The sequence below is a fragment of the Lepidochelys olivacea genome, assembly GCF_965140295.1.
Source record: "Lepidochelys olivacea isolate rLepOli2 genome assembly, chromosome: 2".
In the NCBI taxonomy this organism is placed as follows: domain Eukaryota; kingdom Metazoa; phylum Chordata; order Testudines; family Cheloniidae; genus Lepidochelys; species Lepidochelys olivacea.
In genome coordinates, this window is record NC_140412.1 from 170,301,019 (window position 1) to 170,314,321 (window position 13,303).

Consider the following 13,303-nt stretch of genomic DNA (forward strand, 5'->3'; position numbering starts at 1 on the left):
ATTCTCCCACAAACAGTTCTTGTCACAGCATTATCCTGCATAATGGCAACTATGGCATCATCTATCTTCCCAATTTGGTGTTTGATAGGCTTTATCACCTCCACTCGACTTTCCCATCATGTTGCACTCAGTGGTTTCAGTGTCAGAGAGGACGTTCCCAGATGTTGCTTCAAAATTTGCCATCAATGAGTTGATGAAGAGAAAAATACATAGATGCTTTGAATTACATTAAAAAAATTCAGCAGCCTCACTAGAAGCTGATGCTGCATCACTGACCACCAAATTCAATGAATGAAAACTGCATGGAACAAAAAAAGCTCAAGGGTTTAACTCTTGGATCCATGTCTGCACTCCTCTGTTCTTTCCTCTCATGTTGGCACCATTATCGTAGCCCTGACCTCTCATGTCGGCTATCGCAATTCCCATATCTTCCAGCTTTTTAAAAAACATATGTCATACCAGCTCCTGTAGTATCATCAATGTAAATAAATTCTAGAAAATGCTCTCTGACAGTCACCATTTTCACTAGGTTCTGTTGTTGTTACAAAACGCACCATTAAAGTCATTTATTCTGTATGGCTGATGTCAGGTTTGCAGTCCAGAATAACAGAGTAATATCTTGCTGACTTCAGATCTGCCACTATCTTCTGTTTGACTTTTGTTGCCAGTAACTGCATGATCTCATTTTGAATTGTTTTTCCAAGGTAGTGGTGTGTGTACATTTCTTGGGTGGTGACTTTTCTTAGATGTTCCTGGAGTACAGCATCAAAGTCAGCCATCAGCTCCAGAATTTTAAGGAAGTTTCCATTGTTTGGCACATACAGCTGATCTGAAGTGCCATGCAGTGCTAGGTTTTGGGTAGCAAGCGTTCTCACAATGGCAATGAGCCTTTTCAGAACATTTTGCCAGTAAAGAGACTCTGATGCAATCTTCTCTAGATGCTGATCCTCTATGGTGGCCTTTAACCTTACTCTCATCTCAAGCTCTTTCCACCTATGGAATGATCTCTGGTGATTTGCTGCCTTCTCATGGCATGCCAGATTCCTAGCCAGATTTCTCCAAGCCTTTGTTCCTGTAGAACCCAATGTGGCTGGAACATTAGACTGGAAGAGTTTGCAACAAAAACAGTATGCAGCAGTCTGAGTTTTTGAGTACATAAGCCACGGCCTCTCCACTTTGTCACCATTTGGGATTTCACACCAGTAATATGTTGGATGGAAACTTCTATTTTCATTGTCTTTGGGGAACGTGAAGTTTTTCACTTGTTATGGTCCATACAGTACAAGGAAGTCCCTCAGGCTACTGCTCAAGTGGGTCCACAGTCCTGGATCATCTAGACTTAAGAAACTGAACTCAGCAGCAGCTGTTTCTTGCGCCTCCACCACACTCTTCTCTGATCTACACGTCAGGAATGTGTCTGGTTATATCCATTTGAGATGGAGATATGGATGCTGCAGTAGCTGCCAGGTCACCTGCACTCTGACTAACTGGAAGATCAGGCATCTCCTCACCACTCTCATCCTCGCTGGGGCCAGAAGGCTCACCGTGAATATTAGTGTCTATGTATCTCAGGAGAGCTCCTTCCTGCTTAGATAGAAAAGCTTCCTTTTCTTTCTTTCTTTCTTCTGAATGCTGCCCCACAGGGGCATTTTCTTCTTTCACTCATGACTGCTGTCCTGTGCCAGCTATAGTGGCTCTCTACACTCATTTGAAGGGGACAAATAAGCAGGCTGGAAGCAGGGCCTGATATCACCGTCTTAAGGGCCTAACTAGCTTCTGCTAGACTGCCTGTTCTCCTCAAGTGGGTTCAGGGAAGCAGCAGAAAACAGGAAGCTCCCTGAGGAGCTGGTGTTAATCAGTCCAGGCTCCTGGGGGTGCTAGAGAGGGACATAAGAAGCTCCTCCTCCTCTCTCTCCCTGCAGCTCCTGCTGCTTTGTTATTCCCTCTCACCTTTTCTCCTGCCTGCCTGTTATGTCTCTTGTGCCCTCCTTCCTCGAGCACAGCACTCCACCATCTCTGTGCATCTAGAGCAGAGAGAATACATATATAAACCAGCAGCAGACACAATTTTCTACACTCTGGCTCCTATTGGCGCCCCCCCCCCCCAACAATCTGGCACCTGAGGTGGGTGCCTCAGTTCACCTCATGGTAAGGCCAGCCCTGACATGTTGTTGTGCACTTGCCCCACATAAGGGCAAGGTCAATAACAGTGTGCATGATATGTGGAGAAAAACATAGGTATAGAAACTGGAAAAATAAGCCACCTATAGTCATTGCCAATTCTGGCTGTCTCTTCAGATGTAATCCCAGAAATGCCTGTTAATATACAGCAGGCAAGTTGCACTAGAAGCCTTTCCCTGGAAAGGAGACCTTCAACGAGAAGACTGTTGCTCACCAGCTTCCCAATGTCCATCTACTCTGTAAGCAGGAGTAGAAAGAGGGGTAGTTGCTCCCTGGTAGTCTATGAAGTGTGCCATTTTTTCCATGGGGCAAAACTGAAATGTTCCTGACTCCAGATTTAGGTTGTGCCAAATTTTGGGAAGCATTTTGGAGTCTTTGTAGCTAATTTCAAAAATCAAATTATGGCCTGTGCATCTTATGGTGTGTGTATATTATAATCTAATGTTGATCAACTTTTTTCTTCCTTAGTTGGGGTTGGCATTTGGGCTAAATGCTTAATTTGGATGGGATTCATGTGACCAGAATGACATTTTCAGCCTATTACTCTCTCTCCCTAGCAGCTGTGCTATGTTTATTTAAGAGTCAGCAATTGTTTTTGCTGCACTTAAAAAGTATCAGGCTAGAAGGGGCCTTGCCCTGTACAGCCTGCTCCTGCTGTGTGTGAATCAAGGGACACTAATGCTAACAGCAGTGCTAGAAACCTTGGAATTGGAGCATGTTAGAGAGACGTGTAGCCTCAGCCTTTCGTAGTCACAGCCAGTGGAGTGAGGCTGGCACCAGTTGGGGTGAGGAGAATGCATTCTGCACCCTGTAAAAGGGTCACACAAATGTCACCGCTGGCGTATTCCCTCACCTCTCCCAAAGATACTGGCCCTGATTCTGATCCTCCTTACACTAATATAACCTCACAGACTTCTGTGGAGTAGTGCCTGATTTACACACTTGAGACAGAATGAAGCCCATTGTGCCTACCTCTCTGAGACACATTGGCCTGTGTGCAGCTAATGTGCAGACTTTCCTGTCCTTTTCCTAGCTTCCATTATTTATAGATTCAGAGAATTTAAGACACTTTAGATTTTAAGGTTTTACTGTGATATCTGTGCACCCTGCAAATGTTACACTACGCACATGAGGATCACTACCCTTCTCTTATCCTTTGTTTTTGTTTTTTCTCTTTTCTCTGTTCTGCTGGGCTTTTGAGGGAAGGCTAGCTTGCATATTGTGCTGAAAGCTCTAAAGTTTGTGGCCTTTCTGATCTCTCCTTGCCAAGAAATCCTAGTTCTCTCTGCGCATGACTGGAATTCGATAGTATTTCTTGAAACTCCAAGATTTCATTTTAAAACCCCTCTCTTTTCTGTGTGACAAGAATGGTTTAGAAAACCAGAATGGTTTAGAAAATGTCCTCCAGCCAAACAGCAATAGCAGCAATTGGAACCCCGTCCCCTTTTTTGCCTACAAGGCATGTGATTTTCAAAGTCTAGTTGAGACCATTTCAATGCTATCCTGAATGTCTTGTTTTCTCCCCTCTCCCCCAGTTAGGACATATCCTTAGCTTGCTGCTCTGCCCAAACAACTGAGTTGAGAAAGCATGTGCAGCAAGAGGAATCCCCTCCTTAAGACAAAGTAGCTATGTAGGACCCCCCTCCCCATTCAGTTCTGTGCATGGTGTGCCCTCTGTGTGCTTCCTGAGGCATGAGGCTTCAAACTGTGAAGAGTTATCCTGTGTGCACCCCACAAAACCCATCTATACCAGTTTTGCTGCCAGGAGGCCCTCCACATGTGTGGAGAAAGGAGGACATGATTTGCACGTCCGTGTAGTTTTTACTGTGTGTATGTGTGGGGGATGGGGAGGACCTCTGGCAATAGAAGAGGTGTTATCTAGTGGCCTGCATGCAAGACTCGGAAGCAAGGAACTTAAGACTCCTAATCTTGGCTCTGACACTGACTCCAACTGCAATCTAGAATAGTGTTTTTCAATGACTGGTCCATGGACCAGCACCTGTCTCTGAGATCTTCCTGACACAGTTTAGGAAGATAGCAAGTCTGTCCTTTGGTATCAAAAAGGTTGAGAAACATTGGTCTATAAGACTCCCAAAGAACAATTTTCTCCTGAAATATGCTGAGCTCTGGGCACATAGATTTATCCAGAGGATCGTGCACCTTTTGGTGCATTCAGTAAATGTTCTTCTGCTGCCTGTGAGGATTTTGTTTTGAGTGTGCAGGATGCCTCCATAGTGAGTTCAGCACAAGATGGGCAACTCTTCTAACTAACTGTCTCCTCTAATGTCTGGCTACCACTTGGCAGGATGAGTACACTGACCGTTTGTCTATTGTTCTTTTGGAGTCCTATTATTTGTGGGGGTAACCTAGAATCCATGGTCTGCTGGAAAAAGACAGGACTGATATAGTCTCTCTGCAGATATCCAGAGTAAGAACAAAATGAGCCAACAGCTCTCTAGACAAAAATGCTGGACAATAGAAAACAACATAGAAAATATCTCCCTCCCTTCCCCCGTGACCTGGGTATAGGAGCAGTGTAATATGTGATAAAGCTGTTTTGCTTTCTTAGTAAATACCAGCCCTTCATGGCTAGCTAGCTGGCTGCTTGGTGCAGCATGTTATTGTTCTGTTCCAAATGAAAACAGGCTGGATGGAATTAAGAATGTGTGGGTCAATGCCAAAGAAAACATTTCTCTGGCCTAAAAACCTGCCACCACTCAACACCTGTCTGGGCATGAATTGAACATTGTAGCAGTTGATCCATTGCAGTCTGACCGATCAATGTGTGAAATTTTTAGCTGTGTGTTCTCAATGCTTGAGCACCCTCTTGGGAAGAGGCATGTGAAGCACTTTGGCTTAACCCCTTTTGTGGACTGAGCGACTGGAGTGTTGGGTTATTTCTTTCTCTCTCGTTGCTGCAAGTGCAGATTGCTGTTGCCAACAACTGTTTGTGAAGATTGGAGAAAGGGGAAAAACACAAGAAAGCAAATGTGAGTTCAAGTCGCTGTTAAATAAAGAGCCTTGGAAACAATGGAGAAGGGCAGTTGAAAGTAGGGAATGAATGGGAGAAGCAAGGGACCAAGAAATGTATAGCGTGTTCTGCTCAGGAAGAGAGCTTGGCTAATTTTTTTTTTTTCAAATTTCCCCCTTATTTTCTGATTCCTTTTGATACAGCCAAACAGAACTAGACAAGAACTGAATGGTTAATAAATAGTGACTGAACCATGGTAAATTTGAGAGGTTTACTAGCTTGCAGACTGTGTACTTTCACCTGTTCATCCCTGCTTTAAATTTCCTGATAAAGCTGAAACGATCTGCAGATGTCAGCCATTCTCCATGCAAGCCTGCGTGAGAATTGTTTAAAGGGAGGAAAACCTGTGTAAAGGGCAAATCTTACTGATGGTCAAACTGGTTCTAATAAAATAAAAATTTCCTCTCTAACCTTCAATCTGAATATTAGCTGAGCTCTAATTGAAACTTTACGGTTCAAAGTTTGGATTACTGCACCTAGGCACCTACATACTCCATCTCTTATTTGTACATGTTTCTGTACCTTTGAATTTATCCGAGACCAAAAGTGCAACTTCAGACATTGAGTAAGAGACTGTTCTGACTGTACTTCCAAACCAGCCTGAATCAAGAAGCATCAGAAATTTTACGAGAGCTTTTTCTCACAACATTTCCAGTCCAAGTTTGCTGACTCAAGGCATTTGCTTTAGAAATAAGTCTGAATTAGAACACTGGATCACCTAACACCACTGAACTTTCAGAAGAATCTGGACCTGTATGTGAACATTGTGATTCAAGCCTATCTTTAGACTGACTAAGCATCCATGCTTTTGGATGCTGCTTTGAACAAAACCTTTAGAATTTTTACCCTTGAGTGAAAAATGACAGTGCTTTCCAGTAACTTGTCTTGATTGGAAGAGCAGTTCCTGTTATTTGTCTGTACAGTTTTTGGTTACTGAAGTGAAGTTAAGTAGCAATAATTGAAACCAAAGGAAAAAAGTGACGCACGCAAACAGATCTGTTTTTCCTTTTGGGTGCACTTGCCACCAGGGTGAATGTCTGTTTGTTTGTGGGATTTTCTCTGATTCATGTCAGCTACAGCAATGCTAAAAAGTCCAGGATAGAATCTGTTTAATGGACAAGAAAGCTGCTACTGTGCTTGCCAGAATCCCTGCACTGAAACTGGACAGTGGTAGAAACAAGCTGTTGCTGCTACAGCTGGTACTACTGTTTCAGCTGTTGGTGTATCTAGTGCCTCTACCTCGGAGATTCAGTCTGGATAAGCACATACAAGTTTTGGATGTTTATCCAAAGCTTATCTTGGGTCTACACATTTGTGCTGGAAATCCATATTAAAAATTAGCTCTGTCTCAAGATTTATGGTGGTTCCTGCTTCTGCTCTGGCTGGAAATATTGGAAGAACAGGTTTTTTTCCCTCTCAGAATCCAAAAGAGGAGGGATGAACAAAAATGAAACACACAGAATAGAAAGAAAAACCCAATCACATTTTGCCCCTCAGCAAGTTCCTGTGTGCTTGGGGTTTTCAGCAAGGTTCAGGGTGATTATTCCATATTCACCCAGCCCTCATAAAACTTCACATGGAGAGAAGATCTTGTGAATTTTTTTTTTTTGTTGAGTAAGAAAAAATGGAAAGAAAAGGCTGGTATTAGCCAGTATCCGTGTATTTGATACAGCTGATCAGTGACTGGAGTTTAGTATAATATACAACCATTAACTTGCCAGGAATCCTACTTCCCTTCCCACCCACAACCTTAAAAAAACAAACAAACAAACAAACCCTAGTGCTTCTGAAAGAGATGAGGGAATTCTGTCCATTCAGATCAGGCTGAAAGACCATACTGGGCTGAGTGGATGGTTAAGAGTTGAAGTCAGCAGGGGAATTTTCCATAGGTTTTGCACATGGCTTCAGAGGATTTGTTTCAATATATTTTGCCCTTTGTGACACCAGTGTCCCATTTCTGACACCAGCATTGACCTGCTGCTGTGCAGTAGCAGATGTCCAGGGACTTGCAGGTTGGCTTCCTACCAGAGAAATCAGTGACAAGGAGTCTGGATACACTGCAAGTGTAACTTGCTTTAATTATGTGCATACACCAGTCCCAGAATGGAGATGAACACAAACAGGTGGGGCAATGCTTTCCTTTAGGAATCTTAACCCAATACCAATGCCCAGAGAGAAACTCTGTCTCCATAATTGATTTTAATGAGAGACCAAAGCAGAGAGCAAGCTGTCCTGGTATTCATACAGTTCTTCTGGGACCACTGCATCTACTCACAACCTTGCATAACAAATCTAAATGTGAAACCTTCCTTTCTGTACCAGCAGGGAAAGCATGAAGAAAACTCCACTACCCTAGTTTGCTGGAATGGCTACCTAGTTGTGGTGTTATAATTTAATTTTTTTTTTATGTGGCTAGGGGTTGTTTGCCTCTCTGTCAACCCCCAGGGTGGAGAACCAGCAGACTGCTTTTTGTCTGATCCCTACTCTTTGACCAGTCTGACTTGAATGGCTTTATCAGGAGTTAAAAATCCTCCCAGCATTGCTCTCTGGGTCATTGGAACACACAAACCTTTCCATCACATGAAGGTGCAGCCCCCAGGGAAGTTTGTAACAAAAACACATCAAGTCTTCCCAAGACTGAACATTTGTTTGCACACTAAAAGAAAAAAAACTTGGAAGACTGTGTAACAGTGACACATGCTATAACAGTACTACAGGCCACAGCATAGAAACAAAACCACTTGTTCTGTCTCTCCACAGGCAAATCTTTTATTTACTAATTCTGTATTAAAAGTTAACAGATATGTTGAGAGGACAAGCATTTTTTTGTTTTTGTTTTTTAAATAAGTGGAGTAGAGAGGTCATAAGTATACAGAATAGGAGAATATGGCAATTCTGAGGCAATATGAGTTGCAGAAACTATACTTTTATAAGTTATGTCCATTATTCTTAATCCCTTCACCTTTTCTTTAACAACTCTGGTATTAACCTAATACAGCCCAAATTTTGCAGTATGTTATCCTACTGCTAATGTAATGTCCACAGCCGTGGAAATTAGGAGTAACTGCATTTGAAATCATTGTAAAAATGGTCTGACATCAGAATCAGGCCAGTAATGTTTCTTCTGATTTTATACTGGTATAATTTGGAAAATAATTTGGTCCATTTTTCTTCTGAACCACATACAAAACAAAGTACTTATAGAATATAATGATAGGGATGATCCATTATGGGGAAATTGTGTTTTTGCCCTATAAGCCTGTACAGGGGAGTTAGGAGATGTAAAAGGGCCTACCCACATTAGTCACAGTGCTGGGGAATAGAAGCCTCCCTGGAGCCATTACTCTCCATCTCATAAAAATGGGAGTGGAGAAGTAGGTGGGAAGCTTTGACCTCCTCATCACCGTATATGGAAGGAGAAATGCTCTGTAGTAGAAAAAGGGCTGGCACAGCTTTAGGCTTGTAGCAAAGTGGATAATGAGACCAAACGGTGACTCTAACAACTTGGTCCATGGTCTGGTCTTGTGGTATTGAGGCCTTGATGGATGTAGTCCGAGATTCTAAATAAGTTTCTATTTAAATTTCAGTAAATCAGGGTGTTTGACTCCAACATTTTTAGATGATATTGTTAATATATCTCTATTTATTAATGAGAGTTTAAATAGTGGGAATCATGTACATATGTATTTTGAGTTTTTTAAGGCCAGCCATTGTGAGGATTTCAAAATCTTGGGAACTTAGTAAAATCTTGTAATGGATGAGCGGTCAGTTGGTCACATTACAAGGTTTCAATGGGGCCAGCAGTTTGGATTTATCAAATTGGGCTTGAAGGTGGGAAATGTGGTCTAGCCGTTTTTGACTTCTAGAAGAATTCAGTCTTCTAAAACTCATAGAAGATGGGTGAATTGGAAGGAGTGAGTGTTATGGAAATATCGGGAATGTTTGTTGTGTTTCAGGTTTGTTAAGGGATATCGAGATACTGGAGTAAATGCTGAAACTCCTGGTCATAATAAAGGACAAAGTGACTAGTGACTTTGAGTACCCAACTTGAGATGCGATAAAGGGGCCTGATTTGCAAAAAGTCCTCCGCTCCTGTCCTCTGAAAATCTCACCCCCTTCAAGGTGTCTACTCTTGGCTGCCCAAGAATGGGGGCACCAAAAATTTTGGCTTGTAGCTCTGGAATTAATTACAGTGAATTGATATAATGACACAGGGAGGAGCCCTGCTGGTAACCCACTCTCGGAGGAATGTTAAGAGGCTGCTGGTGTGACAGTGAGCTGCTAACTAAATATTTTTGTATGCTCTCATATAGCATTGGTGTTAGTGGAAATCAGGCAGGAAGCCATTTAGTCTGGGCTACTTCCTTGTGTTTAAGGGTTGATTGGAATCTCTTACAAGAAACATTGTTCCAGCACATTTCTTTGCTTGGATAAAACCTCCAGAAGGTGAGAACCGAATACCAGGCATACAGAAATAGGATTAAATTCCAGTGTTGTTCATGGGAAGAATTTTAAATTTAAAAGGACTCATACCACGCAAGAGTCTCAAGTGATCTTAGCAGAATGGTATGCTGGGACCTCTAGACACCAACTTCTCCCTCTCATTTTGTATCTGAGAAACAGTACTAGTGATGTATTTTGTGAGAAGGAACATTTGTCCCCATCTAGTTACTCACTGAAAAAGAATTACTGAATTATTCAGACTCCGAGGTTCAGATGAGGCTACATTTACCACTTCCATAGAAATACAGTTCAAGAGCATGTTAAAGGGACAATGAAGAGACCCAAAGACACTTCCCTTCTTGGAATGGACAAAGCAAAATTCCTAACACGAAGCCAATGGAAAGAACGCTGCACTTTCAAGGCCAAATAAATTAGGGACTAGATCCTCAGATGGTTGACATTGGTGATCCAGCCCCATTGGTCTACCCTGGAAACACATTCAACATTTATAGGCTGTGAAGCCTATTACCTTACCACCCCCCCATCAACCAAACCCCCGTTATCAATTGCTCTAATTAGATAGTAATTTTTTATTACATGGTTGAACCTCATAGTGCAAGGGGCTTGAAGTCCAATGTGTGAGACAATCCTTGCGATGAAGAGGGTAAAATCTTAAATAGGCAGGGCAGATAGAAAAAGAGAAAAGAAGCTGAGGCACAGAGTGGGAAGTGACTTACTCAAAATCACACAGTTGGTCAGTAACAGAACTAGGGACAGAGTCTCCCAGAACAATGCTGTACCCACTAGACCATTCTGCCTACTAGGTCTGCATTTAAGCTAAAGTTAGAAGCATTATGGCTGGGATTGTCACAGGAGCCTAAAGAAGTTAGGTGTCCAAATTCAACTGAGGTAATTATAATTTAGGCATTCAACTCTTTTAGGCTCTTTTGAAAGTGCCCACCAAGAAATGAACTTAGTCCATGTCTGTTTTAATGTAATGTATTGCTCATATGTACAGAATGCTCTACAGCCTATATTGACACGTAACCTTTTTATGAAGGGAAGGGGAGTGGATTTTTGCTGTGTCACCACTACTGAATCCTCTTGTTTGCTTGTCGGCCTGAATCTTTGAAATATTTATTACTTGCAAGCAAAACAAAAGTGGTGTTGAAGCAATTTTAGATACTCAGGGACATAGAGGACATTTATAAAAGTATCTAACAAAGAAAATTCAGGAAAGACATAGTTAACGATTAGACTGGCTTCCTCATTTGCCGGGGGGGAGGCATGTGCATAGTGTGGCTTTGAGTTCAATGATAGTTATTCTGGAGCCTTAATTGGAAACGTTTACATGCTGGATAGAAATTCAAGCCAGTTGAAATACATTGCATGAGTGGAATAAATGTTATGGGCATCAATTTATTTTTGAAATAGGAAGCACCCAGGAAGATATATTTGACACTGAAACTGCTGAGTGAGTTCCGCTTGTCTGTGCTGAAATCTGTATAAAATAGTTAGGAACGCAGTCCGTACAATTACTAAGGTAAAATTTGGTGGAAGTCAGTAGACTGTAGCAAACAAAATATTGATTATTATTAAAAGATTATTTTTGGATCAAGCTTGTCTGGGTTTTAGAATTTATTTTGAACATTCAAATACAACATGGTCTTCCAGCTGCTTTTATGAATTGCTCTATTTGTTAGCGTAGTTGGCTATCAAGGGAACAATTAATCTATTTATATAGAGGCATGTCAGGTTTCAGTGTATTTGGCAACATTCAGAATAGTGTTATTAAAAAGAGTAAATTAAAATTTTTAACTGGGATAATTGAAATATTTCTGTTAGCCTCTCGTTAACTGCCTCGCTTGGGATATGACTGGTTTAGTGACATATTCCAGAAGTTTTATGCTAAAATAGACTTTCTCTGTAAAGAAAGCATCACTCAGGTAAAATATGTCTTCCTGGTGTGAGTAAAGTGTTGGATTAAAGTTTGGATTAAAAACTGTGATACATTTACTTTGGATCTGACATTCTTCACGTATGGCATGCTTACGAAGTGTTGTTTTAATACTTTGATTAATTGCACAACATCAGCTTGCAGAACTCATGGTGTTTTGAGATCAGCCTTTTCACCTTCACTGCGGTGGAACTGGAAGCACCCTTAAAAGTGCATTTGAATATCACTTGCTTATCTCATGACCGCTGGCTGCTTGACCTTCTTGCTAATACCATTGATTATTTTTTCCAGTTGTCGACTAGTGTAGTCTTATTATACATTTTGTGATATATTTTCAGCAATGGATCTCACACTAGCTCCCATCCTACTGTTGGAGACTTTGGGGTAAATATCCTAAGCAGTGGGCAAGGAAGAAGGTTGCTCTTGTGGTTAAGAATTTGGATGCAAGAGACCTGGCACAGGCTTTCTGTGTGAACTTACAATATAAGTTAATGGGGTTAGGTGACCAAACCACACTTGAGTCTTTGAAAATCGTACCCTATACATATGTTTCTGCCACCTTATACAATCACTAACTTACAGGACATGTCCCTTAACATAAATAGACTTTGATGCCAGGTACTTACAATTCTAGGGTCCAATCCAAAGTCAAAGGGAGACTTTCAGGCCCATATTGCTTTCTAACTATAGGATTTTATTTATTTTCCCTACATAGTGAGGTGGGTTCTAGCTCCCAAGAAGGCCGTCTCTCTGTCTCCACTTGTTGCATCAGCAGGCAAAGTAAGATGAGGCACTGGGGGTAAGAGACCCAGACTTAGCTTTAAATGTCTCTAGGACCTGGTGGCAGGAATCTTTCAGTGCCCAAAGTCTGACTTTTAGGGCACGCTGCATGGTCTATGTGTTCCTCAAGTGTTTACCTGTGGGGAAGGTTTGGGACTGCATTTTGTGGAATGTGCTTTTCCCTTTTGCTTCTTGGATACGTGTGTGTATTTATTACATCTCATATATGCACCCTGACATATTGAGAGATATATTATGCACCAGTGAAATAATACTGAATGCATTTTGGTGTCAAACCATTTTCTAAAAATCCTTGGATATGACGTTAACTGTGACATTAAGTTTTAGCTGTTCTAAAGATAACACTATTCCCTGGGGTATGCACCTTGACGTCGTGGGAAAGCTCGAGAGTCTGAACAATCCAGAGAGCTTGGATGGCAGGATGTTTAACTCGAGGTAAAATCATCCAAGCCAGACAAATCGAAGAGTAGGGATCAGAAAAAAAGCAGTCCACTGGTGTTCCAAGTTGGGGGTTGAATGATAAGACAGTGACCTATCCTCATAAAAAAAAAATCAATATATTTAAAATGTTAAATGTAGAAACACAACAGCGTAGCCAATTTTACAGCACAAAAGATAGGAAGGGTGGAGCCTTGTTTGTGTGCTGGTGGCATGGGAAGCATTCAGACTGAGGAAAAATCTCTAGTTTGTAGCAAATCTTAAAAAAAAAAAAAAAAAAAATCCAAGGGAATTATGGATAAGGAAACCTTAACAAATTTCTGGTGTTTTGAGTTAGCTTCCAGATAAAAATTATAGCCAGATTATATATGTGGCTGTAATTCTTATATTTTATACCTGATGTTACCCATATTATTGGAGAGATGTTGGATCAGTCATAAGAAGTCCAAACA